A 21,121-nucleotide genomic window follows, 5' to 3' on the forward strand; every position below is an offset into this window, starting at 1 on the left:
ACATAACATTAGTGCACATTAAGGGGAGCTCTTACTCTAAAGTTAAATATTGTATTCATAAACTGTTACATTACTTCTGGGCCCATGGCATCAGGATTTTAGGGGAGCAGTCTGGCACAGAAAGGTAATTCTCTTTCCTATTATACCTGGGGTCATAGGTTCTTCCAGGGCCTACAGGTTATTACCATGTGATTTACTGTGTTCTTCCTTTGCATTGCATATCTTCTGTGTATTTGCTAAGACCAAAGTTTGAGATTGAATATATATCTTCATTAACCTTCTGTAGCTCGGCCCCCTTGGGGGCTGCTTGGATTTACCTGCTCATCTGCATCGCCATGAACCTGTAAACATTCCAACCCACCTGACACTTTGTGTTCAGACATCGTTGCAACACCTTTAAAGGGGTTGTAAAGGTAAAAGTTTTTTCACCTTAATGCATTCTATGCATTAAGGTGAAAAAACATCTGACAATACTGGCCCCCCCCCGTTTCACTTACCTGACCCCTCGAAAGTCCCACGCTCGCCCCCGACATCCTCTTCGTTGCTCAGCCTGGCCATTGATTGGCTAGAATGGATTAAAAGTAGCGCAGCCATTGGCTTGTACTGCTATCACTCACATCCAATGATGCGGTGGGGCCGAGTGATACAGTGAGCGGCTATGGCCGCCGGCTGTATCACGGGAGCGCGCCCGCAAGCACTCAACACCATGTGAGGGAGCTTGCATGAAAGTGTTGAGTCCTTGCGGGGGGAGCCGAGACAGCCGCTGAGGGATCCCGGAAGACCAGGTTCGGGGCCACTCTGCGCAAAACGAGCTGAACAGTGGAGGTAAGTATAACATGTTTGTTATTTAAAAAAAAAAAATTCATCTTTAGTGATCCTTTAAGCAATAAGACAACACTCAGGACGTTTATATCCTATTAACATTTACTGGAATATTTCAGTTAAGATATGGTTGTACAAGAGAGGTGATAGTTCAACTGAGTTTGGGGTTAACAACACAGACTCAGTCGAATGACTCCTCAAGAAATGCCAGTTAAGACAAATGATAACAACAGAATATTATATTCACAATCATATGTACAATAAAGTACCACTGGAACATAACCTGAAAGGATAAATAAACATTAAGCATCAATTATGACAACACTTCTAGAAGCAAACCCAGGCCGGCCTGTTTAACCTTTAATTCTAATGAGAGATGGTGCTAAACACTGATGGTATGAGGGCCCTCTTAGTAGCAATGACAGAATGTCCCCGTTGCAGATCTGATGGTCTTCACCAGCAGTCAGAGCTCATTATTATATCCAATAAGATGTAGTAACAGAGTGATAGTATATCTTTTTATCATTCCAAGTTTATTAAAGTCTTACTTGAATAACAGGTTATTTGCAGATGCAACTGCTGGTACTGCAATATTGTGATACAAATAGTAACATCCTATAGTACATAGATCAGAAAACCTCAGTATAATGAGAATCAAGCTGTAACTGTAATGCCGCGTACACACGATCGCACATTCGGACAACAAAATCCATGTTTTTTTTCCGACGGATGTTGGCTCAAACTTGTCTTGCATACACACGGTCACACAAATCTTGACGGAAATTCTGATCGCCAAGAACAACACGTACGACGAGCCGAGAAAAATGAAGTTCAATAGTCAGTCTTCTGCTTAATTCCAGGCATGCGTGGAAATTTGTGCGTCGGAATTGTGTACATACGATCGGAATTTATGACAACAGATTTTGTTGTCGGAAAATTTGAGATTTTTTACCTCAAATTTTGTTTGTCGGAAATTCTGACGGAAAACGTCCGATGGAGCCAAAACATGGTCGGAATTTCCGACAGCAAGCTCCCATTGAACATTTCCGGTGGGAAAATCCGACCATGTGTACGCGGCATAACTGTTAACAAAATCATCATAGTCAGCTGATAATCCTAAACTCATCTGGAAGACTTTTTGAGTCATGCATATACTGACTTCCTGTGAGAGCAGGACTATGATGTTGTCATATTCTATGTAGGTCCTGACAATCAGCCTATTTTGCTGTTATTAGCTAGTAACAGAAGAGAGGAGAGGAAGAGAAAGTGAGAAAACAGATCACAGTAAAAGAGAAGAGTGGCATTAGTTATGTCTCTCTGAGCTTAGTTAACCCTGTTAAAATCCATGAGACCAGGTAAATGTCTGTATAGTGCTTCGGGACTGTGTTTTCTAGGTATGCAGGGACGGTAGGCTGTCCTCATATGCTCTGGAGTATTTGAAGATCAGCCATGGTTGCCAAGTCTTGTGGAGTCGATCAACCTTGTTGTTTGCCTGAGTCAGAGTTTCCTCCATTTCATAGATGTCAGAAACCTTATGCAGCCATTCTGCAATGGAGGGAACCCGTTGGGAATTCCAGTGTAGCGGAATCAAGGACCGCGTTTAGGAGGTGTCTTGAAAGAGAGTGCTTGTATCTCTTTAATGAGACATTGGTGACGTGTAGTAAGCAGCATGCCGCATTCAAAGTACAGTAAGTTTAGTTTTAGTTCTTTGTTTGATCAGGGATTTGACTTTTTCCCAGAATGGTACGATTAGCAGGCAATGCCACCATATATGGGACAATGTGCCTTTCCTATTTTGACACCTCCAACAAGCTTCTGGAATCTGTGGGTTACAACCATGCATCTTGGCTGGAATGTTATACCAGTATGTCATGAGTTTGTATGCTGTCTCCTGCATTTTTGTGCTTATGGAACATTTATGCGCTAGAATGCAGGCATACCTCCATTGTTTGGCAGTGATCTCTGTCTGAAGTTGCTCCGACCATCTCCCCCTGAGTCCATCCAGATCAGTGTGTTGTGAATTTTGTAGCCAAGAATAAGCAGTGGACATGGCCTTAACGCATTGAACACCTTTGTGACAAACCGACTCCAGAACTGTGGGGGGTCTGTGGAAGTTTCTTTTATCTGTCTTCCCCCCTAAGTAGCTCCGTAGCTGTAAAAAAGGCCAAAAAGGCATATGTGGCAGTTTAGCTCCCTCCTTGAGTGGACCACTCTTTTATTACGCCTTTAGTGAAGCAATCTCCGGCCAAGGGGGGTCAGGTTTTTCTTTTGGTTGAAATTCTGAGTTACCCATGCCTGATGTGAAGTCAGGATTATCTTTTAATGGTGTAAGGGGGGTAAGTTGAGAAGAGATATCCAAACTAATAGCCAACTTATGAAAGATTTCCAGGGTAGTTCCTGTTAAGGGGTGTCGTCTTAAGCTGGGGGGGGGGGGGGGGGGGCAGCTTCCCCATGGGACCCATGAAGACTATTTCAGTGAAATTGGGTTTAAAAACAGTTCCAGTGAAACCCAATCCTTTGCCGCTCCATGACAGTGCCAGTCTATGATTCTGGTTAAGTGAGACGCTTGGTAGTAATGTCTAAAGTCAGGGATACCCATTCCTCCTTGTTCTTTGGGTTTAGTCAGCAGTGTGTACCTAATTTTCGTTTTCTGGAAGTTCCAGAGAAACTATAGTAGAATGGTTCTTAGCGTGTGTAGAAGATAGAGCAATCTTGGTAGGATAGTCATCTTGATTATAGCCGCACGGCCGAACCAAGAGAAATATCCAGACTGCCAGGGGTTTAAGTCTTTCTCTATGTCTTTGATAAATGGGGGGAAGTTTTGTTCGAATGTGTAAGCTAGTTTGGGTGTGAGCCAAATTCCAAGGTATTTTAATGCCCTCAATTCCCACCTGAAGGGGGAGTCAGCTTTCATCTGCGCATGTATCCTGTCTGGGAGGAAAATATTCATGGCTTCCGATTTTTAAAAATTGATCTTAAGGTTTGAGATGTAGCCTGTAGCCATAATGGGTAAACTCTTTCATTAAGTTGGGTAGGGTGGTTACAGGGCTCGTCAGGAAGAACAAATCATCCGCGTAGGCGGCTATCTCGAGTTCCCTGTTTTGCACCCCAAAGCCCTTGATGTCATTATTAGCCCTGACTATCCTAATAAATGGTTCTAGGGAAAATATAAATAGGAGAGGCGATAGTGGACACCCCTGCCTGGTACCGTTAGTTATAAGAACTTTGTCCGATAGAGTGCCATTGATCTTTAATTTCGCTGTGGGGTTTTGATATAGTGCAGCATTCCTGGCCAACATATGAGGCCCTAGGCCCACTTTTTCGCAAATGGCCAGCATGTAATCCCACGCAACATGATTGAAGGCCTTCTCCGCGTCCGTGGACAGGAGGAAGCCTTCGATTTTCCTTGTATGCGCCGCGTGAGTTAGTAGCATGGCCTTTATGACGTTGTCTTTTGCTTCCCGTCCATGCATGAAACCCACCTGTTCCGGACCAATCAGGGACGGCAAAAGGGGGCTCAATTTTGAGGCCAGTATCTTTGCAAAAATCTTTACGTCCAGGTTTAACAAAGAGATAGGGCGATAGCTGCCGCATTCTGCTGGATCCTTGCCGGCCTTTGGAAGTACAGTGGTGTGAGCGGAGAGAAAGTCTGGAGTGACTCTCCTAGGTTCAGGCATGGAGTCCAAGGCTGCCATAAGCAGGTCTGTAAGGACGTGTGCAAAGGTCTTGTAATAGATAACGGTGTACTCATATGGTCCTGGGCTCTTGCCCGATTTCAGTTTCCTAATTGCAAGCCTAATTTCTGATGCCTCAATCGGGCTCTCCAAAAGTTATACATCCGCGTCTGTCTGGGGAAGGCATTTCACTTTTGTTGAGATATTCATGGATAATTTCCAACCTATCACCTATCATACCTTCTTGCTTATGTTGGGGAGGTAGGTTGTACAGCTTCATGTAGAAGTCATGAAAATGTTTTGCTATTGCCTCTGTGGTCACATGTATTTTGTTGTCACTACGCCCGATGCCATGCATGAAATTGTAGGTGGCTCGCTTCTTCAGAGCTCTGGCAAGCAGGTTGCCCGTCTTATTACCCGATTCATAATAAACCTGCTTCTTGAAAAACAGGAATCTCTTTGACCTGTTATCAAATAGCTGTTGGAGGACCTTCCTAGTTTCCAGAAGTTCTAATGCCGTGTGGGCGGTGAGGGATTGTTTATGGAGAGTTTCCAGCTGTTTATGCGCTCAGTCAAGGCCTTAATATTTTTGTCTCTTTCCCATTTTCGGTGTGAGCCTAATCTAATAAGTTCCCCTCTTATGGTACATTTGTGAGCTTCCCAGGTCATGAGTGGATCCATATCTGGGGAAGTGTTAGGTACCTGGTAGTTGAGCCCGACTGGTAGAAGGAGACCTCTCTTAAGCGCTGGTTCAGGAGCCACTGGAGTGGGGACAGTGGTCTCTTGAGCACAGTGGGTAGGAGTGCCTGATGCGGTTTCTTGCGACGGCCAACACAGGAGCTGAGGAGACTTCCTTCGGGGTGGCTGTATTGCGGATGCAGGTAAGCAGAAGCGGATCCGTTAGCAGGCAGGTGAAGGATATTGCAGCAGCAGAACCTGGAGCTGGAAGAGCAGGTGGTGAGCAGCGTCACAGGACACAAGCAAAGCAGAGTCAAACAATCCGTATTGGCAGGAGATCAGGCAGGTATATGGCAAAAGGGATGATCACAGAATAGTCAGGCAGGCAGGTGTTCGGCAACGGGTAACAGGATATCAGCAAGGTCAAGCAGGCCGGGTCGGATAGGAGATAGTAGAATAGTCAGACGGAGCCGGGTCAATAGTAATAGTAACAACAGACAGGATACAGGAACTCAGGTACAGAGTAGTCAGTTTCGGCAGGAGGGCAGGGTCGGTCAATAGGGATGCGTTAAGCCTCCACGTCTGGGGCCTTGATGTGGATGCGGTTAAGTCAAGAGACAGTGAGGTTGGAGCGTGGTCAGAAAAAGATTGGACTCCTATATGGACCCCTGTGACCGATGCTAGGTCTCGTTGTGAGATGAATAAATAGTCCAAACGAGCATGTCTGGTATGTGGGTACGAGAAGTATGTGAAGTCACGTCCCTCAGGGTAAGCAAAACACCAAGTGTCAATCAGTTGTAAGGATTGGAGTAGGGTCTTGATTTTTTAGGGATTTTGTAGGCAATGCAGGTCTTTCCATTTGATGTGTCAACTAGTGGGTTTAAAGGCACGTTAAAGTCCCCTCCCAGAATTAAACATCCTGACGCATACCACAAAAGCTCTTTCACCATCTGTTGGCAAAAGGACACGTGGGATCTATTGGGAAAATAAACAAGGTTACAGGCGTGTTGTTATATAACCCCCTCAGAAAAATAAATCTACCATTTGGGTCTATCAATTTTTGTTGTAGGATGAAAGAGGCTTCCTTGCTAAGTAGGATCGAGACCCCTTTGGATCTGGAGTCATCATTTGTGGCATGGTACGCTTCTCTGAAAAAGACGTCTGTCAATTTAGGTAGGTGGTGCATTTATAATGAGTTTCCTGTAGAAACACAAATTATGGCCTACCTTTTTTGAGCTCCCTCAATGAGGTTGAACGTCTCTCGGGTATATTCAAACCTCTGACGTTATGGGAGATCACTGTGGGACCACACCCCAGGTCCGAGTAAGCCATTCTGAGGACTCAAGTGGAGGTGATCCAGAGCAAACCTAGAAAACAAAACTGGTGATAGCTAGTCAATGTTAAGAGATACACCGATAAAGAGAGAACAATGTGCACTATGCCAGAGAGCAGAGGAGAGAATTAGAAAGAAAATAGAGAAAGGTTGATGGAAGAAGCTGAAGATGTTTCTTTTTCAGACAGGGTGAGCTGTCTCAAAAAAGTTGTAAATTAGTGCGTCCAATACCCAGCCAACTAGGTATGGAGGGGGGGTCGAAGGAGGCGACTGACACCCGGGTGAGCTGTCAGTCACTAGCTTCTACTAACCGTTAAAGTTGTAAAAAGTAAAACCAATAGAAGCAACTAGATTACAGCATAACACACACAACCTACAATTAGAAAGCATAATAACTCTAATCTATTTCTAGATCTATATCTACTCAACCAGGTAGTAGGTAACAGGCTATCCTGAGGGCAGTAAGCTGAGCGTAACACCCCTCAGATGTGAGTCCGCAACCCCCTCAGCCCACCCCTCCAAATGGCACTAAGCTATGTTAAGTCCAGGCCCAGTCCCCCTTGCCTATGAGTAGTCCTCTAGTTGAGACATAGCGATCAGTCACTCGTATTCGTATAGGGGGAATATGGGAGGCAAGGGCAGAGGAGGGAGGGACAAACCCTGTGGTGGCAATATCCCTGGAACCTTAGCCTGATAGAGTCTGTGAGGAGCAGAGGGGGGCCAAAGAAATGTCATCGACTTTTTTATGAATAAATATATTTGAATGAATGAATGATTTGTATAGCGCTGCAGTTGCAAACTGAATCACCTCAAGGCGCTGGCCTATTTGATATTAATACATTAGAGCTAAGGATGTTTGAGGTCTACCATTGCTTATTTTAAAGGAAACTTGCAACATTGTGTGAAATTAGGAAAGTGTTGTGTAACATGAAAGAGTAAATAAAAAAAAAAATATTAATAATAATAATAATAATAATAATGATGATATAAATAAGCCAGTTTCGTTAGTTCTCTATCTGGATTGGATGTAGTGTCAGCCCAGAAGGGGGCACTGTGACAGCACAGACTTTTCGGTGATCTTGACGTGATTGTATTTGGTCCCCATATATCCCGCTGATAGAATCTTTGCTGCAAAACTGGAGACAGAGTCCCATAAAAGTGGCATCCATCTGTCAACGGCCAAACAATTCCTTATATATATCTAATTTTTACAGTCACGCTTTATTACACGCTGGCTTATTCTTATAAATATTTTATTATAAGAGGGAGTTTAACGTCACCGGTCACACTTCACGCTGGCTGGCGGAATGTTAAGGCTGAACTCTAAGCAAACCGCTAAATGCATCGTTGAATACAGATAGTACGTGCCCCACTTTCCAACAGGTTAGTCATTCTGTTTAGCTAACGCTGTGATCTAGGTCCTACTTCCAAAAAGCATAGTCAGGTCCTTAATGTGATGTTACTCCAGTAAGTAAAATAATTCAGCTTGTTCATCAGCAACTACCCCCCAGCCTGCTTATTGGACAATGAAGGGGCATTACCCAATGAGGTCATTACTGTACTCACTCAGCAAATAGAATGACCCCACTGTGAAATCTACTAAGGTCTATTAGGTGCTCCTCTCTCTCTCCCGAATCTGTTGTCTTACAGGAAGCTTTAGATGGACTTTTATATTCTACAAACATATAAACCTAATGGTGCTCTTATAATCTGCTCCTTCGGCTGTTTCAAAAGCTCACCTTTTAAAGAAGAATTCCAGATATGGCAAGTTTCAGCTTGGACTGATGTAGATATGTATGTGCCATACGTGTGGGATCCTCCTCGAAGCTCATGGAGAATTGAAACAGAACTCACGAAGCTGACAACATATTCAATAGCCCAACAATCACATTCTCATCAGATCCTTCAAGCCTCGCTGCTTGGACTGTCAAATTCTTCTAACCTGCAGTTGACCTGCAGTCGACTTCCTTTTAACCTGCATTTGACTTGCAATCTACCTCCTTCTAACTTGCATTTGACTTGTGCTTGACTTCCTTCTAACCTGCATTTGACCTGCAGTTGACTTCTAACCAGCATTTGATTTCCTTCTATTCTGGATTTGACCTGCCGTTGACTTCTTCTAAGCTGCACGTGATTTCCTTCTAACTTGCAATTGAACTGCAGTTGACTTCCTTCTAACCTGCATTTGACCTGCAGTTGACTTCTAACCAGCATTTGATTTCCTTCTATTCTGCATTTGACCTGCCGTTGACTTCTTCTAAGCTGCATGTGATTTCCTTCTAACCTGCATTTGACCTGCAACTGACCTCCTTCTGACTGGCATTTGTCCTGCGGTTGGCTTCCTTCTAACCTACATTTGACTTGCTATTGACCTCCTTCTGACTTGCATTTGACCTGCATTTGACTTCTAACTAGCATTTGATTTCCTTCTATCCTGCATTTGACCTGCAATTGACTTCTTCTAATCTGAATTTGATGTCCTTCTAACCTACAATGGAACTGCAGTTGACCTCCTTCTGTTTTGCAGTTGACTTCCTTCTAACCTGCATTTGACCTGCAACTGACCTCCTTCTGACTGGCATTTGACCTGCAGTTGACTTCTTTCTAACCTGCATTTTTCATGCAATTATCACCTACCTGGTCGGAGGCTGAAGTGCTGAGAGGACTTCCCTTGCGGCTGAGGAGTGCAGAGCACCCCTGGAGGTGGTGACAGGAAGTGCTATGCTCAGAGAAAAAAGAGGTAGCCAGCTTCAGCAGACTGAAATGACGAGATGTCTACTGGATGGTGGCAGGACGAGCAGGATCCACTGCTGGGCAGGAGTCCCTCAGATGTACCAGATGAGACTTGGCAGAAGGGAGAGCCAGGAGCAGTAGTCATGGAGGAGGAGGAGTCAGTAGCCAGGCCAGTAGGCATGCATGAAATGCAAGGCAGCAAGCAGAGTCAGGAGTCAACCGGGGTCATACACTGGTAATCAGACAGTAGCGGAGTCAAAAGAGCAAGCCAGAGGGCATACACGGATCAGCAGACAGAAGCGAAGTCAATTGAGCAAGCTGAGGGTCAAAGCCAGGAATGTAGACAAGACAGGTCAAAGGCAAGCTGGGTCAGTAACAGGGAATGCAATAATAGCAGAGCGAGGAAAACAGGAACACACGGGGAAGCTGAAGATCATCCAGCAACTTGTGGCTCAGCCTGCTGGCTTTAAATAGGGCACTGGGCGCCAGGGTCTGTCAGGTCATGTGTGCACCATGGTGCATATGTTCACCACCATCCGCGCTTGTTCGCACTGGCAAACTCCTGAGTACCCATAATCTGTGAACTTGCTGATTATTATTAGCAGATGTGCCCGTTCTTCTGCAAACCATTCTTTGACAGCAATTGACCTCCTTCTGTCTTGCATTTGACCTGCAGTAGACTTCCTTCTAAGCTGCATTTGACCTCCCTCTGACTTGCATTTGACCTGCAGTTGACTTCCCTCTGACCTGCATTTGACCCCCAGTTGACTTCTAACCAGCATTTAATTTCCTTCCATCCTGCATTTCACCTTCAGTTAACTTCTTCTAACCTGCATTTGATTACCTGCTGACTTGCATTTGACATGAAGTTGGCTTCCTGCTAACCTTTAGTTGACCTGCAGGTGACCTCCCTCTAAGCTGCATCTGACCTGTAGTTGACTGCATTCAAACCTACATTTGACCTCTTTCTAACCTGTATTTGACCTGCATTTGACTTCTTTCCAACCTGCAGTTGACTTCCTTCTGACTTAAATCTGACTTCCTTCTGACCTGTTTCAAGTCAGTTCTGAATTCCCATAGACATGCATGGGATCACTAAACCCGCTTGAAGCAAACAAAAGCCCACTGACACAGGCCCTGTGGCTTGGACCTGGTTCTGGGACTTGCTGGAACAATTCGATCATGGCCTTTTCACACAATTTTTTTTTTATAATACTATTTGGTTTCATAAAGAAAGAAAATGACTGGTAAGAATTTTCGAAAACATTCTCTGCACAGTTCTGCCTCTTCCACCCTCAGACCCAACAGAGGCCTCAATGAACTTTTCTGTAACAAGAAATTACTTTTTAATGTGATGGTGGAATCCAATATCTGAATCTGCAGTCTGAATTGGGATATTGTACCCGGAGAATTGCCGCCTCCTTCGCACCGAAGCCTCAATAATACGCAAAGGCGTACGTTATTTTGTCAGCCAGAAAGAGTTGGTAACTTTGGGACACAAAAGAATCTGCTTCGTATTGATTGATTCATTTTATAGATTGTGAAGGTGCAGCCTCTCGCTGGAAGAGAAGATTGTATCTGCCTGCCAATATTAATATTAATATCTGCGTCTTATATGATATGTAAGAATGCCGACTGATTGCTTTTGTTGTTATGTTTGTGTTCTTAACTGCTGTATGAATTTACCCCATTGTAAAATAAAACAAAGCTTCTCCTTACATTACAGAGAATATGAAGAATATATACTGTACAATATATATATATATATATATATATATATATATATATATATATATATATATATATAAAATATTGTCAAAAGTATTGGGACGTCTGCCTTTACACGCACATGAACTTTAATGACATCCCAGTCTTAGTCTGTGGGGTTCAATATTGAGTTGGCCCACCCTTTTCAGCTATAACAGCTTCAACTCTTATGGGAAGGCTGTGCACAAGGTTTAGGAGTGTGTCTTCTTCCAGAAGCGCATTTGTGAGGTCAGACACTGATGTTGGATGAGAAGGCCCGGCTCGTAGTCTCTGCTCTAATTCATCCCAAAGGTGTTCTATTGGGTTGAGGTCAGTTCTCTGTGCAGTAAAGGAGAAGAAAAGTCTATCCTTTATCCCTAAAATTAAAAACGATAGGGGCCTATATAACTCTCATTCCAAAAAAAGGGAAGGATCCAGCAGCCCCAGCGAGTTATAGGCCAATATCACTGTTAAGTACAGATATAAAGATTTTTGCTAAAATAATTGCAGAGAGACTAAAACTGCTACTACCGAGCTGGATACATAATGATCAGGTAGTGTAACGAAACATCCCACACTCCACTTGAGTGCTTTCGTCATATACCACTTCCTCCCAGTCTGAATATAAATATCAGATATTCCAACTGCTCACAAGCACAAAACAAGATGATACTTGTTTAATTGCTGAACATGGTTTCCTTTATTAGAACCAAAATACAAGTCTTATATACAGTAGAAGAGGAGGTTCCCTCTCCTGCTCATATTACTCCAACAATACACCTGTAACCAGAAACCTAATTAACATGAGCTAATTAACGAATACCTTAAAGCAGCTGATGTGACTCCGTGCCCTCTTCTCACAATAGCAGGTGCTCCAGCAGGAGTCGGCCCGTCTCCTAGATTGCACAGAGGCCAATGTGATCAGCTCTTTCAACTAACATGTTGAGCTCAGAATCAAACAAACCAAGAATAGTCTTTACATATAACCTGGGGGGTGTCATGGTTATGCAATAGAGTTTTGTCTGTCAGCTTTCCTGTCTCCATGTGTTCATCTCTAAAGACCAGCTGACTCTCACCTGACTTTTATAAACTCTCCTCTAGCATGGCTCCACCCCAGCTCCTATCAGAGAACTCTATATTATTAACCTCTGCACTGCAGGCCAGCCCTGCTGATCAACCTTTGTGTGTTTTGGCTTCCTGTTCCTGCCAGCCGTGTGCTCTATATTTATTTCTGTTACCGACCTTGGCGTGTTCTCAACTATTCCTGTCTGCTCGTGACCCTGTCCTTTGGCGTGTCCCCGACTATCCCTGTTTACCTGTGACCCTGAACCTTGGCGTGAACTCTGTTGTCCTTGTCTGCTTGTGGCCCTAACATGTTACACCCATATTAATGCACCTCCCCGGCTCCCCGATGTCACGTGTGTCAGGGAATATTCTCCCCCCGCTCTCTGCCAGAATCTGCAGAGAACACAGCCATACAGGGCTCTGCCTGCCCGGGTGCATCACTCATTCACGGTGCAAACAACAGATTTGGGGGGCACACCCTGAAAATGCGTTTACATTCAAGATGGTGCTGCTATAAGACCGAAAAGAGAACAAAATAGATTATAGCACACACATACAAAAATTACATTTAAAACCTGCAAGGCTATTTAAAAACACCTGAACATATTAAAAAATATAGGTGTCAGGTCACCTTGAGGCTAGGTGACAGATGCACACCGTTGGGATCAGGAGTGCACCGCAAGGTAGTGGACCCTACGGCTGACTGCTGCGGATGGGATGCTGCGGATGCTACAGTCCCAGCATGCGCAGGGACTCTGGCGTCATAAGGGGGCGTGACCCCAGAGTCCCTGCGCATGCTGGGACCGTGACGTCACAAGGGGGCGGGGTCACCGCCTATATAAATGGCTCCGCTGCTCGCACACAGTATTTCAGCCGGAGAGAGCGTCGTGTCAACATCGGAAGAAGAGAAGAAGCGACGAGACAGTGGCGACAAGACAGCGGCAGCAGACCGGGCCCCCACTGGCAAAAGAGCTGGAAGAAGATAGCGGAGGGGCCCAGGAGAAGAGGCGGAACACCGGGAGAAGTCGGAAGAAGACCCCCCCGAAGTCGGAAGAAGACCCAGGAGCTGCCTAATAAATTACTCTTAAAACCTGTGCATTGTGGGGTTTTTTTATTAAAACTTTTCCTTAGAAGAATGGGTAGGGGTACCATGTACCCCATACTCATTCACATAGGGTGGGGGGCCGGAATCTGGGGGCTCACTTATTAAAAGGGGCTACCGGATTCCGATAAGCCCTCCGCCCGCAGACCCCGACAACCAACGGCCAGGGTTGTCGGGAAGGGGCCCTTGTCCTCATCAACATGGGGACAAGGTGCTTTGGGGTGGGGGGGCCCGCAGGGCTCCCCCCCTCCCCCAAGGCACCCACCCCCCCATGCCGGCCGGGCTGTGTGCTCGGATAAGGGTCTGGTATGGATTTTGGGGGGACCCCCACGCCGATTTTTCGGCGTAGGGGTTCCCCTTACAATCCATACCAGACCTAAGGGCCTGGTATGCCCCTGGAGGGGAACCCACGCCGTTTTTTTCATTTAAAATTTGGAGAGGTGTTCCCCCTCAGGATTCATACCAGACAGCTGTCAGCACTGCCTGTCACTCATCGCGAAAGGAAAAAAAAAGTTTTCCTTTCCCGATGAGTGAGCCAGCACGACATGCAAAGCACCCTGTCGCCGAGAACCAGCGTGATGGTATGGCGCTGGAAACACAATCTCGTGGTCAGGTACTGTATTGTGGATAAATATTGCTGTCCCATTTTAACCACTTCAGCCCCGGAAGGATTTACCCCCTTCCTGACCAGAGCACTTTTTACAATTTGGCACTGCGTCGCTTTAACTGCTAATTGCGCGGCATGCAATGCTGTACTCAAACGAAATTTGCGTCCTTTTCTTCCCACAAATAGAGCTTTCTTTTGATGTTATTTGATCACCTCTGCCATTTTTATTTTTTGAGCTATACACGGAAAAAGACCGAAAATTTTGAAAAAAAAAGATATTTTCTACTTTTTGTTCTAAAAAAAATCCAATAAACTCAATTTTAGTCATACATTTAGGCCAAAATGTATTCGGCCACATGTCTTTGGTAAAAAAAATGTCAATAAGTGTAGATTTATTGGTTTGCGCAAAAGTTATAGCGCCTACAAACTGGGGTACATTTTCTGGAATTTACACAGCCTTTAATTTATGACTGCCTATGTCATTTCTTGAGGTGCTAAAATGGCAGGGCAGTAATAAACCCCCACAAATGACCCCATTTTGGAAAGTAGACACCCCAAGGAAATTGCTGAGAGGCATGTTGAGCCCATTGAATATTCATTTTTTTTGTCCCAAGTGATTGAATAATGACAAAAAAAAAAAAAAATTACAAAAAGTTGTCACTAAATGATATATTGCTCACACAGGCCATGGGCATATGTGGAATTGCACCCCAAAATACATTTAGCTGCTTCTCCTGAGTATGGGGATACCTCATGTGTGGGACTTTTTGGGAGCCTAGCCGCGTACGGGGCCCCGAAAACCAATCACTGCCTTCAGGATTTCTAAGGGCGTACATTTTTGATTTTACTCCTCACTACCTATCACAGTTTTGAAGGCCATAAAATGCCCAGATGGCATAAACCCCCCACCCCAAATGACCCCATTTTGGAAAGTAGACACCCCAATCTATTTGCTTTGAGGCATGTTGAGTCCATGGAATGTTTTATATTTTGACACAAGTTGCGGGAAAGTGACAATTTTTTTTTTTTTTGCACAAAGTTGTCACTAAATGATATATTGCTCACACAGGCCATGGGCATATGTGGAATTGCACCCCAAAATACATTTAGCTACTTCTCCTGAGTACGGGGATACCACATGTGTGGGACTTTTTAGGAGCCTAGCCGCGTACGGGGCCCCGAAAACTAATCACCGCCTTCAGGATTTCTAAGGGTGTAAATTTTTGATTTCACTCTTCACTGCCTATCACAGTTTCGGAGGCCATGGAATGCCCAGGTGGCACAAACCTCCCCCCAAATGACCCCATTTTGGAAAGTAGACACCCCAAGCTATTTGCTGAGAGGCATGGTAAGTATTTTGCAGCTCTCATTTGTTTTTGAAAATAAAGAAAGACGAGAAAAAACATTTTTTTTTTCTTTTTTCAATTTTTAAAACTTTGTGACAAAAAGTAAGGTCTGCAAAATACTCACTATACCTCTCAGCAAATAGCTTGGGGTGTCTACTTTCCAAAATGGGGTCATTTGGGGTTTTTTTTGCCACCTGGGCATTCCATGGCCTCCGAAACTGTGATAGGCAGTGAAGAGTGAAATCAAAAATTTACGGCCTTAGAAAGCCTGAAGGCGGTGCTTGGTTTTCGGGGTCCCATACGCGGCTAGGCTCCCAAAAAGTCTCACACATGTGGTATCCCCGTACTCAGGAGAAACAACAGAATGTATTTTGGGGTGTAATTTCACATATTCCCATGGCATGCTTGAGCAATATATCATTTAGTGACAACTTTGCGCAAAAAAAAAATAAACATAAAAAAAAATTGTCTCTTTCCCGCAACTTGTGTCACAATATAAAATATTCCATGGACTCGACATGACTCTCAGCAAATAGCTTGGGGTTTCTACTTTCCAAAATGGGGTCATTTGGGGGGGGGGGGGGTTGAACTGTCCTGGCATTTTATGCACAACATCTAGAAGCTTATGTCACACATCACCCACTCTTCTAACCACTTGAAGACAAAGCCCTTTCTGACACTTTTTGATTACATAAAAAAATAATTTTTTTTTTGCAAGAAAATTACTTTGAACCCCCAAACATTATATATTTTTTTTAAAGCAAATGCCCTACAGATTAAAATGGTGGGTGTTTCATTTTTTTTTTTTCACACAGTATTTGCGCAGCGATTTTTCAAACGCATTTTTTGGGGAAAAAACACACTTTTTTAAATTTTAATGCACTAAAACACATTATATTGCCCAAATGTTTGATGAAGTAAAAAAGATGATCTTAGGCCGAGTACATGGATACCAAACATGACATGCTTTAAAATTGCGCACAAACGTGCAGTGGCGACAAACTAAATACATTTTTAAAAGCCTTTAAAAGCCTTTACAGGTTACCACTTTAGATTTACAGAGGAGGTCTACTGCTAAAATTACTGCCCTCGATCTGACCTTCGCGGTGATACCTCACATGCATGGTGCAATTGCTTTTTACATTTGACGCCAGACCGACGCTTGCGTTCGCCTTAGCGCGAGAGCAGGGGAGACAGGGGTGCTTTTTTTTTTTTTTTTCTTTATTATTATTTTTTTTTTTTTTATCTTATTTTTAAACTGTTCCTTTCATTTTTTTTTTTTTTTTAAATCATTTTTATTGTTATCTCAGGGAATGTAAATATCCCCTATCATAGCAATAGGTAGTGACAGGTACTCTTTTTTGCAAAAATTGGGGTCTATTAGACCCTAGATTTCTCCTCTGCCCTCAAAGCATCTGACCACACCAAGATCGGTGTGATAAAATGCTTTCCCAATTTCCCAATGGCGCTGTTTACATCCGGCGAAATCTAAGTCATAAAATGCTCGTAGCTTCTGGTTTCTTAGGCCTCTGATCAGCTCTATGGTCAGCTGGCTGAATCACCGGCTGCATTTTCAGGTTCCCTGTTGAGACAGGAGAGCCGGAGAAAAACATGGAAGACATTGGGGGGGGAGGCATTCCCTCCCACTGCTTGTAAAAGCAGTCTAGAGGCTAATTAGCCGCTAGGATTGCTTTAACATGAAAGCCGACCGCTGGCTGAAAAGAATGATACCAAGATGATACCTAAACCTGCAGGCATCATTCTGGTATAACCACTCAAAGTCGTGAATGGCGTACCTGAAGACAAAAAAATGGTTAACAATAAAGCACAGTAAACGGTAAAGTATAAAAAATTGCATACCTGAAAAACAAACATGATAAAACATAATAACAATAAAACATTGCAGAATAGAATACAGTAAAAAAGAGCAGAACAATAGAGAGAATAGAGAGAGAGAGAACAATAAAACGACAACTATTTTTTTTTATTTTATATTTTTGTTTGTGTTTTTTTTTTTTTTTTTACACTTTTTTTTGTAACTAACTTTTATAACTGTAACCGGTTCCAGGTTCGGGTCTCTCAAAATGCGATGGCATCTTGGGAGACCCTGTGAAAGTGTGCCTAGTCTGTGCAATGCTGTACCCTACGCTAATACTCAACTAGTGAATGGTAGCGTTCAAAACATTCACCAATGCAAAGACCAGGATTGTCAGGACAGGAGGGACAATAATAGCGGGTGTCACGCCTATATCCGCGCTTGCTGCAGACACAACATCTTTTTTGGGGGGGTTCGCTGGGTATGGGTACTCGGGAGGACATAAAGAAAATGCCTCTCATGCAGCCGACTGCATTTGGTTGGGGATGTGAATGGGGGAATTACGGGCGCTGCAGAAGCGGTGGATTCCCAATTAGGATTGGCGAATGCAGCGGGAAAGGCATTATGGGCACGACGGGCCTGTGTTTATCTTTTTGGTGGCAGCGGGACACTACTTGTGCTTGCCACCTCACCAGCTTGAACTGCACTTATGGGACTCGCCACGTCACCAAGTGTTACTGCAGTGCTGGTTTGACTACGACCGGGGTGTACTAGGCTGCTGGTGCTTGCCAGTTCACCAAAACGCTACAAAAAAAACTGTTAGCGATCGCAGGGATCAGGCCTGACTCTGCGAACGCTGCAGTTATGCGTTTAGTGTTTTGTAAGTGACAGTGATCGATCGATACTGCAATTGGGTGGGCTGGGCTGGGCCGGGCGGAGGGGCAAAACGCAGGTGATAGCAGGTATCTGGGCTGATCCCGCTAACACTGCGTTTTTGGGAACCCTAAACTGCTGGGGACGCTAGTATAGATCTGATCGGATCAGATATTGATCCGTTCAGATACTATACCACTAAGGGAGGTGTACGGTGCGTGCGTGGGTGTTAGCGGTACTGGCGCTAACCTGACGCTGCCTGGGGCTGGTGCTTGCCAGTTCACCAAAACGCTACCAAAAAAACTGTTAGCGATCGCAGGGATCAGGCCTGACTCTGCAAACGCTGCAGTTATGCGTTTAGTGTTTTGTAAGTGACAGTGATCGATCGATACTGCACTTGGGTGGGCTGGGCCGAGCTGGGCGGAGGGGCAAAATGCAGGTGCTAGCAGGTATCTGGGCTGATCCCGCTAACACTGCATTTTTGGGAACCCTAAACTGCTGGGGACGCTAGTATAGATCTGATCGGATCAGATATTGATCCGTTCAGATACTATACCACTAAGGGAGGTGTATGCTGCGTGCGTGGGTGTTAGCAGTACTGGCGCTAATCTGACGCTGCCTGGAGCGACGCATATCACCGCCGGGCGATCAGGGGGCTAAACCTTTATTCGGTAATAAACGGCAGGTGCCCTGACACTATACAAAATAAACGAACTAACCAGCGTCACCCACAACGGTTATACGGTGATCAGGGGTGAAAGGGTTAACTAGGGGGCAATCAAGGGGTTAAAACATTTATTAGGTAGTATATGGGGGTCCCTGACGCTATAAAACGCTGACGGCGAACCTAAATATTTACGTCCCTAACTAGCGTCACCAGCGACACTAATACAGCGATCAGAAAGATGATCGCTTAGTGACACTGGTGACGGGGGGTAATACAAGTAAAAAGGCGCAAAGCACAGTTACCTTGAAAGTAAAACCGATTAGTCCAGAAACTGAAAACTGTAAAAATGCATGTGTAAGTTCATGCATATATACTGGGAGTATATACAAGAGGTCAGTCAGGGCGGCCACCAAAGGAACCAAAAGCAGGGTCCAGCAAGCTAAAACAACAACAAGGAGAGGGGCGCCTCTGAGTATAAATCACAAATACATTTTATTAAAACAACAATATCCACTCACATGAAAGTTGGAGAAGTTGCATTAGGGTCGGTTGGCTGGGCTGGAGAGATGCGGTGGAACTACAGGTCACAGCGGTTCCTGCAGGGCATGCCAGGTCCAAAGAGGATTAGTTCTTGCAGCCGGGTTCAGTCTCTTGCAGCGAGCAGTCCAACACAAATCCTGCTGGGTTGGGAGCCAGGTTATGTCCCAGATGCACAGATAGGGGTTCCAGGGAAGGAAGGGAGAGATGTGTAGGACGCCAGAGCATCCGTTCAGCCGTGCTGCTGCTCACTGATAGAATGGTGTGAAGCCTCTAGGAAGGGAAAAGGCCGGCCGAGCCGAAGATCTCAAACGAGGCTTGGAGAGCAAGTACAGCGTGGCGCCCGGTGATGACGTCACACGCATGCAACGCGTTTCAGAATAGGCTTGCCATTGGTGGACGAATGGCCGCATTCCTTTGTCAGGGATCTGGTGACGGGGGGTGATCAAGGGGTTAAAACTTTATTAGGGGGGGTTAGGGGGGGACCCTAGACCTACAGGGGGCTAACACTCACTGCCCTACCACTTCTAACTGTCACAAACTGACACCTAGCAGTAATCAGAAAATAAATAAATAAATAAATAAATAAATAAATACTGTTTGGTGTCAGTTTGTGACGGGGGGGGTGATTTGGGGGGGTCGGGGGGCGATCGGGGGGGGTCGGGGGTGTAAAGTATGCCTGGCATGTTCTACTGTGTGTGTGTAGTGTTTTGTGCACTCACATGTCTTCTCTCCTCGGCGCTGGAACGGAAACTGCCGAGCCGAGGAGAGATGACATCACATCCTCTGCCTGTGTGAAGCTACACACAGGCAGGGGAGGATTCCCATTGGCTGGGAGCGATGGCGAGGGGGGGGCCACAATTGGATGGTCTCCCCCTCGCCTCTCAACGCTCCCAGTCACAAGCCGACTGCCGCTGGCACCGGGGGGGGTCCGATTGGACCCCCCGCCCGTGGGAGGCAGATCACGTATGGGTACGTGATTCTGCCTGCCCGTGCCATTCTGCCGCAGTATATCTGCGTTAGGCGGTCGGCAAGTGGTTAAGTAATCCAAGATATATTTTCTCAGTCACCCTGTGCCAGGATGGCACAGATTGACTTAGACATAAGAGGTGCATGAGGAGCTGAAACAAGGGTTTCCCAACCTTTCCAAGGGATTCTGGGTTCCACAGGCCCTCCCGTCACAGGTAGGATTTGTAAAAGGGAGAGAGGGAAGGGATAACTGCCTTAAGTAGATGTTTTTCATTCATGAAGTACATAGGGGGAGACCCCAGTCGCATTTCTGTCGATAGATGCTGAAAAAGCCTTTGACAGGGTGGACTAGGGGTTTGTGCTTGGAACACTAAGATACCTGGGTTTGGGGGTTAGGATGATGAAATGGATATCTGCTTTCTATCATCACCCAAAAGCCAAAATTAGAATAAACGGGAATTTATCCTCATCCCTCTCTCCAATGCTGTTTGTAATGGCATTGGAACCTCTGTTAGCAGCAATCCGTAAAAATCCGGACATCAGAGGGGTGAGAGTAGGGAAACAGGACTACAGAGTAGCCGCGTACGCGGATGATTTGCTTTTTTATGTCTCCAACCCTAGGATAACAATTCCAATTATACTAGAGGAGCTGAGTAGATATGCAAAATTGTCTAATTTTAAAATAAATATGTCCGAATCCGAGATTTTGAACATCACCATCCCAAGGGAGGAACAACTGGCAATTCAACCGAAATTCCCTTTTGTATGGTGTAAGGAGGGATTGGGGTACTTGGGGATAAAATTGACTCCATCTTTTGGGACTATGTTTGAGGCTAACTACATACCAGTGCTTAATAAGATTAAGGAACATTTAAAAACTTGAGATATAAGCCTCTCTCATGGATAGGTAGAATTAATGCCTTAAAAATGTATTATCTTACCCAGGATGATTTACATTTTTCAAATGATTCCAATAGCTGTTCCTCAGGTGTATTTTTGGAAATTAAGATCAATGGTACTAAAATATATATGGGTACATAAATGTCCTAGGATTGCATATGCAACATTGGTGAAGGAAAAAATGGCAGGGAGACTAGAAGCACCGGATTTCAAGATCTCTGTCTCCCGGATTGCAGAGTGGATGCATAATAAA

The 21,121-nt window shown here is 44.8% G+C and overlaps 1 protein-coding gene across 2 annotated transcripts in view; it reads left to right on the forward strand.

Moving 5' to 3' along the window:
- The window catches only part of LOC141147250 (uncharacterized), a 218,295-nt gene that overhangs the window by 23,697 nt on the left and 173,477 nt on the right, over positions 1–21,121 (forward strand). For both annotated transcript variants that reach the window (XR_012245042.1, XR_012245041.1), the window contains exon 2: positions 6,244–6,347. The gene's annotated coding sequence lies outside the window, so the exon portion shown is untranslated. The remainder of the gene's footprint in view (positions 1–6,243; positions 6,348–21,121) is intronic.

Source organism: Aquarana catesbeiana, linkage group LG06, assembly GCF_042186555.1.
Source record: "Aquarana catesbeiana isolate 2022-GZ linkage group LG06, ASM4218655v1, whole genome shotgun sequence".
NCBI lineage: Eukaryota > Metazoa > Chordata > Amphibia > Anura > Ranidae > Aquarana > Aquarana catesbeiana.